The following is a 10,362-nucleotide window of genomic DNA, read 5'->3' as shown; positions in this document are numbered from 1 at the left end:
GTGTCGGGAAAAGTGAGAAATGAGATATTCTCCCCCCTGCAGGTCAACGCCATGACGTGATGTTCTTCTGTGGCCGTCAGTTCCTTCCTGTCGCCGATCTCCGCCGCCCTCGCCGAAACCCAGCCGCCGCCCTCGCCCGGTCTCCGTCGCCCTCCCACGCTCCGATCTGCATCAACGCCCGCGGTCGCTCTCTGCCTGAATCCCGATCCAGTGGGAGGATCCAGTCGCCAGGTCCCGCCCACGATCCACCCGACCAGCCGCTAGGTCCCGTCGCTGCTGTAGCCGGGTCCCAACTGCCCTCGATCCAGCCGCCAGGTCCCAATCGAGACTCCTGATCATTCGCCACCTCTGATTCCTTCGGCTTGATCCCTTCGCTGCTACAGATTGAGGCTCCTGATCGTCTGTCTCAAAAAAAACAGGCATGATGTCTCTGTCCTCCAACTATGTTGTTGTTCCTCGATGTTTGATGATTTTTTTATGGTACCAACTACATTGAGTTTGTTGGCTTCATGTGCATTCACATGCGTGGCCTTCGCCTCTAGGGCGTTCTTTCTGGCGAGGTCCCCAGTCCTCCGTGTCTAGTTCCTCCTGTGGCTCCTACTCCACCGACGCCACCGGTTCTTGCTACCGACGCTGATCAGGCTGCGAAGGATGCAGCTAAGCTGGCTGATGACGCTGCCATTCTTGCTTATGATGAGCAGGTTCAGACCTATGAGGATGCACTTCAGACTTATCATGCAGCTCTGTCTGCTTACACCCAGTGGCTTGATGATGATGATCGTGTCGCAGTTGTTCTCACTGCTGGTGTTCTGCCTCAGTTTGCCTCTGAGTTTCTCGGCCTCTCTACTATATTTGAGATGTGGACTCGGCTTCGTCAGCACTATCAGCCCTCTGGTGATGCCTTATACCTGTCTGTGGTTCGTCAGGAGCATGCTCTTCAGCAGGGTGACTCCACTGTTGATGAGTTCTATGCACAGAGTTATGCTATTTGGCATCAACTTGATTCTCTCCGCACTGCCGGTTGTCGTACTTGTCAGTGTTTCCAGGCTGTGCGGGCTGATCTGGAGTTTCATCGTGTCTACGAGTTCTTGTCTCGACTCCGTAAGGAGTTTGAGCCCCGGCGCGCTCAGTTGTTTGCTCGTGGTCGTATCTCCCTCATGGAGGCACTTTCTGAGATCCGTGCTGAGGAGACTCACCTCCGTGGCGCTGGTTTACTTGAGGTTCCCTCTGTGCTCGCTACTCGAGTGCCTGCTATGCCTGCTGCACCGACTCCTTCCCACTCGAGTGCTCTGCAGCTCTTGCCTACTCCTACGGGCGGCCAGGGTCGGTCTCGTCCTCACTACGGCTACTGCAAGATGGATGGTCATGTTGAGTCTCAGTGCTTCCAGAAGAAGAAATACTTGCGTAAGGCGCGATCATCAGCTTCAGGGACTTCTTCTACTTCGACATCTTCAGCCACCACCTTGACTGAGCAGGATATTCTGCGACTTAAGCGTCTGCTTGCCGCTTCAGGTTCTCCTTCGACGGGTACTGCAGGTTCTGTGATTGATGCTTCCCGCACTGAGCAACCACCCTCTACACAGTCAGGTACATCCTCATGGGTTTTGGACTCCAGAGCTTCTTTTCATATGTCTTCTCATTCTTCAAATTTGTCCTCTCTTAAATCGCTTGATTTTCCTGTTCATGTACTCACTACTAATGGTACTCCTCTTTCTGTTGCTAGTCCAGGCAATCTTACCACACCTTCTTACTCTATTCCTGATGTTGCTCATGTTCCTCGACTTACCATGAATCTTTTTTCTGCCGGTCAACTTACTGATTCTGGTTCTGTTTAGGATCGTCGAACGCACACTTTGGTTGGGGCTGGCCCTCGCCGGCGTGACTCTCAGGGTCTTTGGGAGCTAGACTGCTTCATGTTCCTTCCGCTGCCACCACTATCACCAGTCCATCCACTTCTGTCACTTCAGCTACCGGCTCCTTCCAGCAGTGGCATCATTGACTTGGTCATCTTTGTGCGTCTCGCTTGTCGTCATTAGTTCGTCGAGGTCTTCTGGGGTCTATCTCAGGAGATGTCTCTTTAGAGTGTCAGGGTTGTAGACTAGGAAAACAGATTCAATTATCTTACCCTACTAGTGAGTCGGTGTCTCAGCGTCCTTTTGATTTAGTCCATTCTGATGTATGGGGTCCGGCTCCCTTCGCTTCGAAAGGGGGGCATCGATACTATATTATTTTCATAGATGATTTCTCTCGTTACACTTGGCTTTATTTTATGACTTCTCGCAGTGAGGTTCTTGTTGGGGAACGTAGTAATTTCAAAAAAAAATCCTACGCACATGCAAGATCATGGCGATGCATAGCAACGAGAGGGGAGAGTGTTGTCTACGTACCCTCGTAGACCGTAAGCGGAAGCGTTTATCAACGCAGTTGATGTAGTCGTTCACTTTCACGATCCGTCCCGATCAAGTACCGAATGTACGGCACCTCCGCGTTCAGCACACGTTCAGCTCGATGACGTCCTCGCCTTCTCGATCCAGCAAGAGGGGCAAAGTAGTAGATGAGTTCCGGCAGCACGACGGCGTGGTGACGGTGTTGGTGAAGAACAATCTCCGCAGGGCTTCGCCTAAGCACTACGAAAACTATGACGGAGGATAAACTAGAGGGGACGGGGTTGCCGGCACACGGCTTGGTGTTTCTTGATGTGTCTTGGGTGCTAGCCCTACCCCTCTATTTATATGTTGAGCCTTGGGGTCGAAACTTGGAGTAAAAGCCTCCACAAAGTTGGTTTCACCCGAAAGGCAAGAGTCCTTCTCGGACTCCAGGACCAGACGCCAGGGTTCCCGGCGTCTGGACCCAGACGCCAGGGACCCTGGCGTCTGGCCCCTGGACTCCGCAAAACTTCCTTTTGCGCTTTCCAAAAACCTTGTGGGCTTTCCCCTTTGGCCCAAATAAAGTGTTCTCGTACCCAAACATTTCGGGAAACATCCGGAACCCCTTCCGGTGAATTCCGGAACCCTTCCAGAGTCCAAACACTATTATCCCATATATCAATCTTTATCTCCGGACCATTTCGGAGTTCCTCGTCATGTCCGTGATCTTATCCGGAACTCCGAATAACATTCGGTTACCAACATACATAACTCATAAATACTATATCATCAACGAACGTTAAGTGTGCGGACCCTACAGGTTCGAGAACTATGTAGACATGACCGAGACACTTTTTTGGTCAATAACCAATAGCGGAACCTAGATGCCCATATTGGCTCCTACATATTCTACCAAGATCTTTATCGGTCGAACCGCATAACAACATACGTTGTTCCCTTTGTCATCGGTATGTTACTTGCCCGAGATTCGATCGTCGGTATCTCAATACCTAGTTCAATCTCGTTACCGGCAAGTCTCTTTACTCGTTCTGTAATACATCATCCCGCAACTAACTTATTAGTTACAATGCTTGCAAGGCTTATAGTGATGTGCATTACCGAGTGGGCCCAGAGATACCTCTCCAACAATCGGAGTGACAAATCCTAATCTCGAAATACGCCAACCCAACAAGTACCTTTGGAGACACCTGTAGAGCACCTTTATAATCACCCAGTTACGTTGTGACGTTTGGTAGCACACAAAGTGTTCCTCCGGTAAACGGGAGTTGCATAATCTCATAGTCATAGGAACATGTATAAGTCATGAAGAAAGCAATAGCAACATACTAAACGATCAAGTGCTAAGCTAACGGAATGGGTCAAGTCAATCACATCATTATCGATCCCGTTAATCAAATGACAACTCATGTCTATGGCTAGGAAACATAACCATCTTTGATCAATGAGCTAGTCAAGTAGAGGCATACTAGTGACACTCTGTTTGTCTATGTATTCACACAAGTATTATGTTTCCGGTTAATACAATTCTAGCATGAATAATAAACATTTATCATGATATAAGGAAATAAATAATAACTTTACTATTGCCTCTAGGGCATATTTCCTTCAGTCTCCCACTTGCACTAGAGTCAATAATCTAGTTCACATCGCCATGTGATTTAACACCAATAGTTCACATCGTCATGTGACCAACACCCAAAGGGTTTACTAGAGTCAATAATCTAGTTCACATCGCTATGTGATTAACACCCAAAGAGTACTAAGGTGTGATCATGTTTTGCTTGTGAGAGAAGTTTAGTCAACGGGTCTGCCACATTCAGATCCGTATGTATTTTCCAAATTTCTATGTCAACAATGCTCTGCACGGAGCTACTCTAGCTAATTGCTCCCACTTTCAATATGTATCCAGATTGAGACTTAGAGTCATCTGGATCAGTGTCAAAACTTGCATCGACATAACCCTTTACGAAGAACCTTTTGTCACCTCCATAATCGAGAAACATATCCTTATTCCACTAAGGATAATTTTGACCGATGTCCAGTGATCTACTCCTAGATCACTATTGTACTCCCTTGCTAAACTCAGTGTAGGGTATACAATAGATCTGGTACACAGCATGGCATACTTTATAGACCCTATGGTTGAGGCATAGGGAATGACTTTCATTCTCTTCCTATCTTCTGTCGTGGTCGGGCTTTGAGTCTTACTCAATTTCACACCTTGTAACATAGGCAAGAACTCTTTCTTTGACTGTTCCATTTTGAACTACTTCAAAATCTTGTCAAGGTATGTGCTCACTGAAAAAACTTATCAAGCGTCTTGATCTATCTCTATAGATCTTGATGCTCAATATGTAAGCAGCTTCACCGAGGTCTTTCTTTGAAAAAACTCCTTTCAAATACTCCTTTATGCTTTCAGAAAATTCTACATCATTTCCGATCAACAATATGTCATTCACATATACTTATCAGAATGTGCTCCCACTCACTTTCTTGTAAATACAAGCTTCACCGCAAGTCTGTATAAAACTATATGCTTTGATCACACTATCAAAACGTCCATTCCAACTCCAAGATGCTTGCACCAGTCCATAAATGGATCGTTGGAGCTTGCACATTTTGTTAGCACCTTTAGGATTGACAAAACCTTCTGGTTGCATCATATACAACTCTTCTTTAATAAATCCATTAAGGATTGCAGTTTTGTTATCCATTTGCCAGATTTCATAAAATGTGGTAATTGCTAACATGATTCGGACAGACTTTAAGCATCGATGCGAGTGAGAAAATCTCATCGTAGTCAACACCTTGAACTTTGTCAAAAACCTTTTTCGACAAGTATAGCTTTGTAGATAGTAACACTACTATCAGCGTCCATCTTCCTCTTGAAGATCCATTTACTTTCTATGGCTTGCCGATCATCGGGCAAGTCAACCAAAGTACACACTTTGTTCTCATACATGGATCCCATCTCAGATTTCATGGCCTCAAGCCATTTTGCGGAATCTGGGCTCATCATCGCTTCCTCATAGTTCGTAGGTTCGTCATGGTCAAGTAGCATGACCTCCAGAACAGGATTACTGTACCACTCTGGTGCGGATCTCACTCTGGTTGACCAACGAGGTTCGGTAGTAACTTGATCTGAAGTTACATGATCATCATCATTATCTTCCTCACTAATTGGTGTAGGAGTCACAGGAACAAATTTCTGTGATGAACTACTTTCCAATAAGGGAGCAGGTACAGTTACCTCATCAAGTTCTACTTTCCTCCCACACACTTCTTTTGCGAGAAACTCCTTCTCTAGAAAGGATCCATTATAAGCAACGAATATCTTGCCTTCGGATCTGTGATAGAAGGTGTACCCAACTGTCTCCTTTGGGTATCCTATGAAGACACATTTCTCCGATTTGGGTTTGAGCTTATCAGGATGAAACTTTTTCACATAAGCATTGCAACCCCAAATTTTAAGAAACGACAACTTTTGGTTTCTTGCCAAACCAAAGTTCATAAGGTGTCGTCTCAACGGATTTAGATGATGCCCTATTTAACGTGAATGCAGCTGTCTCTAATGCATAACCCCAAAACGATAGTGGTAAATCGATAAGAGACATCATAGATTGCACCATATCTAATAAAGTACGGTTACGATGTTCGGACACACCATTACGCTGTGGTGTTCCAGGTGGCGTGAGTTGAGAAACTATTCCGCATTGTTTCAAATGAAGACCAAACTCGTAACTCAAATATTTTCCTCCACGATCAGATCGTAGAAACTTTATTTTCTTGTTACGATGATTTTCCACTTCACTCTGAAATTATATGAACTTTTCAAATGTTTCATACTTATGTTTCATCAAGTAGATATACCCATATCTGCTCAAATCATCTGTGAAGGTCAGAAAATAATGATACCCGCCGCGAGCCTCAACAATCATCAGATCGCATACATCAGTATGTATTATTTCAATAAGTCAGTTGCTCGCTCCATTGTTCCGGAGAACGGAGTCTTTAGTCATCTTGCCCATAAGGCATGGTTCGCAAGCATCAAGTGATTCATAATCAAGCGATTCCAAAATCCCATCAGCATGGAGTTTCTTCATACGCTTTACACCAATATGACCTAAACGGCAGTGCCACAAATGAGTTGCACTATCATTATTAACTTTGCATCTTTTGGCTTCAATATTATGAATAAGTGTATCACTACGATCGAGATCCAACAAACCATTTTCATTGGGTGTATGACCATAGAAGGTTTTATTCATGTAAATAGAACAACAATTATTCTCTAACTTAAATGAATAATCGTATTGCAATAAACATGATCAAATCATATTCATGCTCAACGCAAACACCAAATAACACTTATTTAGGTTCAACACTAATCCCAAAAGTGTAGGGAGCGTGCGATGATGATCATATCAATCTTGGAACCACTTCCAACACACATGGTCACTTCACCCTTAACTAGTCTTTATTCATTCTGCAACTCCTGTTTCGAGTTACTACTCTTAGCAACTGAACCAGTATCAAATACCGAGGGGTTGCTACGAACACTAGTAAAATACACATTAATAATCTGTATATCAAATATACCTTTGTTCACTTTGCCATCCTTCTTATTGATACGTCTCCAATGTATCTATAATTTTTGATTGCTCCATGCTATATTATCTTCTGTTTTGGACATTATTGGGCTTTATTATTCACTTTTGTATTATTTTTGGGACTAACCTATTAACCGGAGGCCCATCCGAGAATTGCTATTTTTTGCCTATTTCAGAGTTTCGCAGAAAAAGAATATCAAACGGAGTCCAAACGGAATGAAACCTTCGGGAACGTGATTTTCGGAACGAACATGATCCAGGAGACTTGGACCCTACGTCAAGCAACCAACAGGGAAGCCACGAGGTAGGGGGCACGCCTACCCCCCCAGGGCGCGCCCTCCACCCTTGTGGGCCCCCTGTTGCTCCACCGACATACTTCTTCCTCCTATATATACCTACGTACCCCCAAACGATCAGATACGGAGCCAAAAACCTAATTCCACCACCGCAACCTTCTGTACCCACGAGATCCCATCTTGGGGCCTGTTCCGGAGCTCCGCCAGAGGGGGCATCCATCACGGAGGGCTTCTACATCAACACCATAGCCTCTCCGATGAAGTGTGAGTAGTTTACCTCAGACCTTCGGGTCCATAGTTAGTAGCTAGATGGCTTTCTCTCACTTTTTGGATCTCAATACAATGTTCTCCCCCTCTCTCGTGGAGATCTATTCGATGTAATCCTCTTTTGCGGTGTGTTTGTTGAGACCGATGAATGTGGGTTTATGATCAAGTTTATCTATGAACAATATTTGAATCTTCTGAATTCTTTTATGTATGATTGGTTATCTTTGCAAGTCTCTTCGAATTATCAGTTTGGTTTGGCCTACTAGATTGATCTTTCTTGCAATGGGAGAAGTGCTTAGCTTTGGGTTCAATCTTGCGGTGTCCTTTCCCAGTGACAGTAGGGGCAGCAAGGCACGTATAGTATTGTTGCCATCGAGGATAACAAGATGGGGTTTTTTATCATATTGCATGAATTTATCCCTCTACATCATGTCATCTTGCTTAAGGCGTTACTCTGTTCTTATGAACTTAATACTCTAGATGCATGCTGGATAGCGGTCGATGTGTGGAGTAATAGTAGTAGATGCAGGCAGGAGTCGGTCTACTTGTCTCGGACGTGATGCCTATATACATGATCATACCTAGATATTCTCATAACTATGCTCAATTCTGTCAATTGCTCAACAGTAATTTGTTCACCCACCGTAAAATACTTATGCTCTTGAGAGAAGCCACTAGTGAAACCTATGGCCCCCGGGTCTATCTTCATCATATTAATCTTCCAACACTTAGTTATTTCCGTTGCTTTTTACTTTGCTTTTATTTTACTTTGCATCTTTATCATAAAAATACCAAAAATATTATCCTATCATATCTATCAGATCTCACTCTCGTAAGTGACCGTGTAGGGATTGACAACCCCTTATCGCGTTGGTTGCGAGGATTTATTTGTTTTGTGTAGGTACGAGGGACTCGCGCGTAGCCTCCTACTGGATTGATACCTTGGTTCTCAAAAACTGAGGGAAATACTTACGCTACTTTGCTGCATCACCCTTTCCTCTTCAAGGGAAAACCAACGCAGTGCTCAAGAGGTAGCAAGAAGGATTTCTGGCGCCGTTGCCGGGGAGGTCTACGCAAAAGTCAACATACCAAGTACCCATCACAAACCCTTATCTCCCGCATTACATTATTCGCCATTTGCCTCTCGTTTTCCTCTCCCCCACTTCACCCTTGCCGTTTTATTCGCCCTCTCTTTTTCGTTCACCTCTTTTTCGCTTGCTTTTTGTCTGCTCGTGTGTTGGATTGCTTGTTTGTCACGATGGCTCAAGATAATACCAAATTGTGTGACTTTACCAATACCAACAATAATGATTTCCTTAGCACTCCGATTGCTCCTCTTACCGATACTGAATCTTGTGAAATCAATGCTGCTTTGTTGAATCTTGTCATGAAAGATCAATTCGCCGGCCTTCCTAGCGAAGATGCCGCTACTCATCTAAATAGCTTCGTTGATTTGTGTGATATGCAAAAGAAGAAAGATGTTGATAATGATATTGTTAAATTGAAGCTATTTCCTTTTTCGCTTAGAGATCGTGCTAAAGCTTGGTTTTCGTCTTTGCCTAAAAATAGTATTGATTCTTGGAATAAGTGCAAAGATGCTTTTATCTCTAAGTATTTTCCTCCCGCTAAGATCATCTCTCTTAGAAACGATATTATGAATTTTAAGCAACTTGATCATGAACATGTTGCACAAGCTTGGGAGAGGATGAAATTAATGATACGTAATTGCCCTACTCATGGTTTGAATTTGTGGATGATTATACAAAATTTTTATGCCGGATTGAATTTTGCTTCTAGAAATCTTTTAGATTCGGCCGCGGGAGGCACTTTTATGGAAATCACTTTAGGAGAAGCTACTAAACTCCTAGATAATATTATGGTTAATTATTCTCAATGGCACACTGAAAGATCTACTAATAAAAAAGTGCATGCGATAGAAGAAATTAATGTTTTGAGTGGAAAGATGGATGAACTTATGAAATTATTTGCTACTAAGAGTGTTTCTTCTGATCCCAATGATATGCCTTTGTCTACTTTGATTGAGAATAATAATGAATCTATGGATGTGAATTTTGTTGGTAGGAATAATTTTGGTAACAACGCGTATAGAGGAAACTTTAATCCTAGGCCTTATCCTAGTAATTCCTCTAATAATTATGGTAATTCCTACAACAATTCTTATGGAAATTTTAATAAGATGCCCTCTGAATTTGAGACTAGTGTTAAAGAGTTTATGAATTCGCAAAAGAATTTCAATGCCTTGCTTGAAGAAAAATTGCTTAAAGTTGATGAATTGGCTAGGAACGTTGATAGAATTTCTCTTGATGTTGATTCTTTGAAACTGAGATCTATTCCTCCTAAGCATGATATCAATGAGTCTCTCAAAGCCATGAGAATTTCCATTGATGAGTGCAAAGAAAGAACCGCTAGGATGCGTGCTAAGAAAGATTGCTTTATAAAAGCGTGTTCTTCAAATTTCTATGAAAATAAAGATGAAGATCTAAAAGTTATTGATGTGTCCCCTATTAAATCCTTGTTTTGCAATATGAATCTTGATAATGATGGGACTGAATATGATCCACCTTTACCTAGAAGGCGTTCCAAAAATTCGGAGTTTTTAGATCTTGATGCTAAAATTGATAAAAGTGGGATTGAAGAGAACAAAACCCTAGATATTAATAAACCCACTATTTTGGACTTCAAGGAATTTAATTATGATAATTGATCTTTGATAGATTGTATTTCCTTGTTGCAATCCGTGCTAAATTCTCCTCATGCTTATAGTCAAAATAAAGCTTTTAC

The sequence above is a fragment of the Triticum aestivum genome, chromosome 2D (genome assembly GCF_018294505.1).
Source record: "Triticum aestivum cultivar Chinese Spring chromosome 2D, IWGSC CS RefSeq v2.1, whole genome shotgun sequence".
NCBI lineage: Eukaryota > Viridiplantae > Streptophyta > Magnoliopsida > Poales > Poaceae > Triticum > Triticum aestivum.
The sequence above is the reverse complement of the archived record's forward strand: the minus strand, read 5'-3'. Positions refer to the sequence as shown.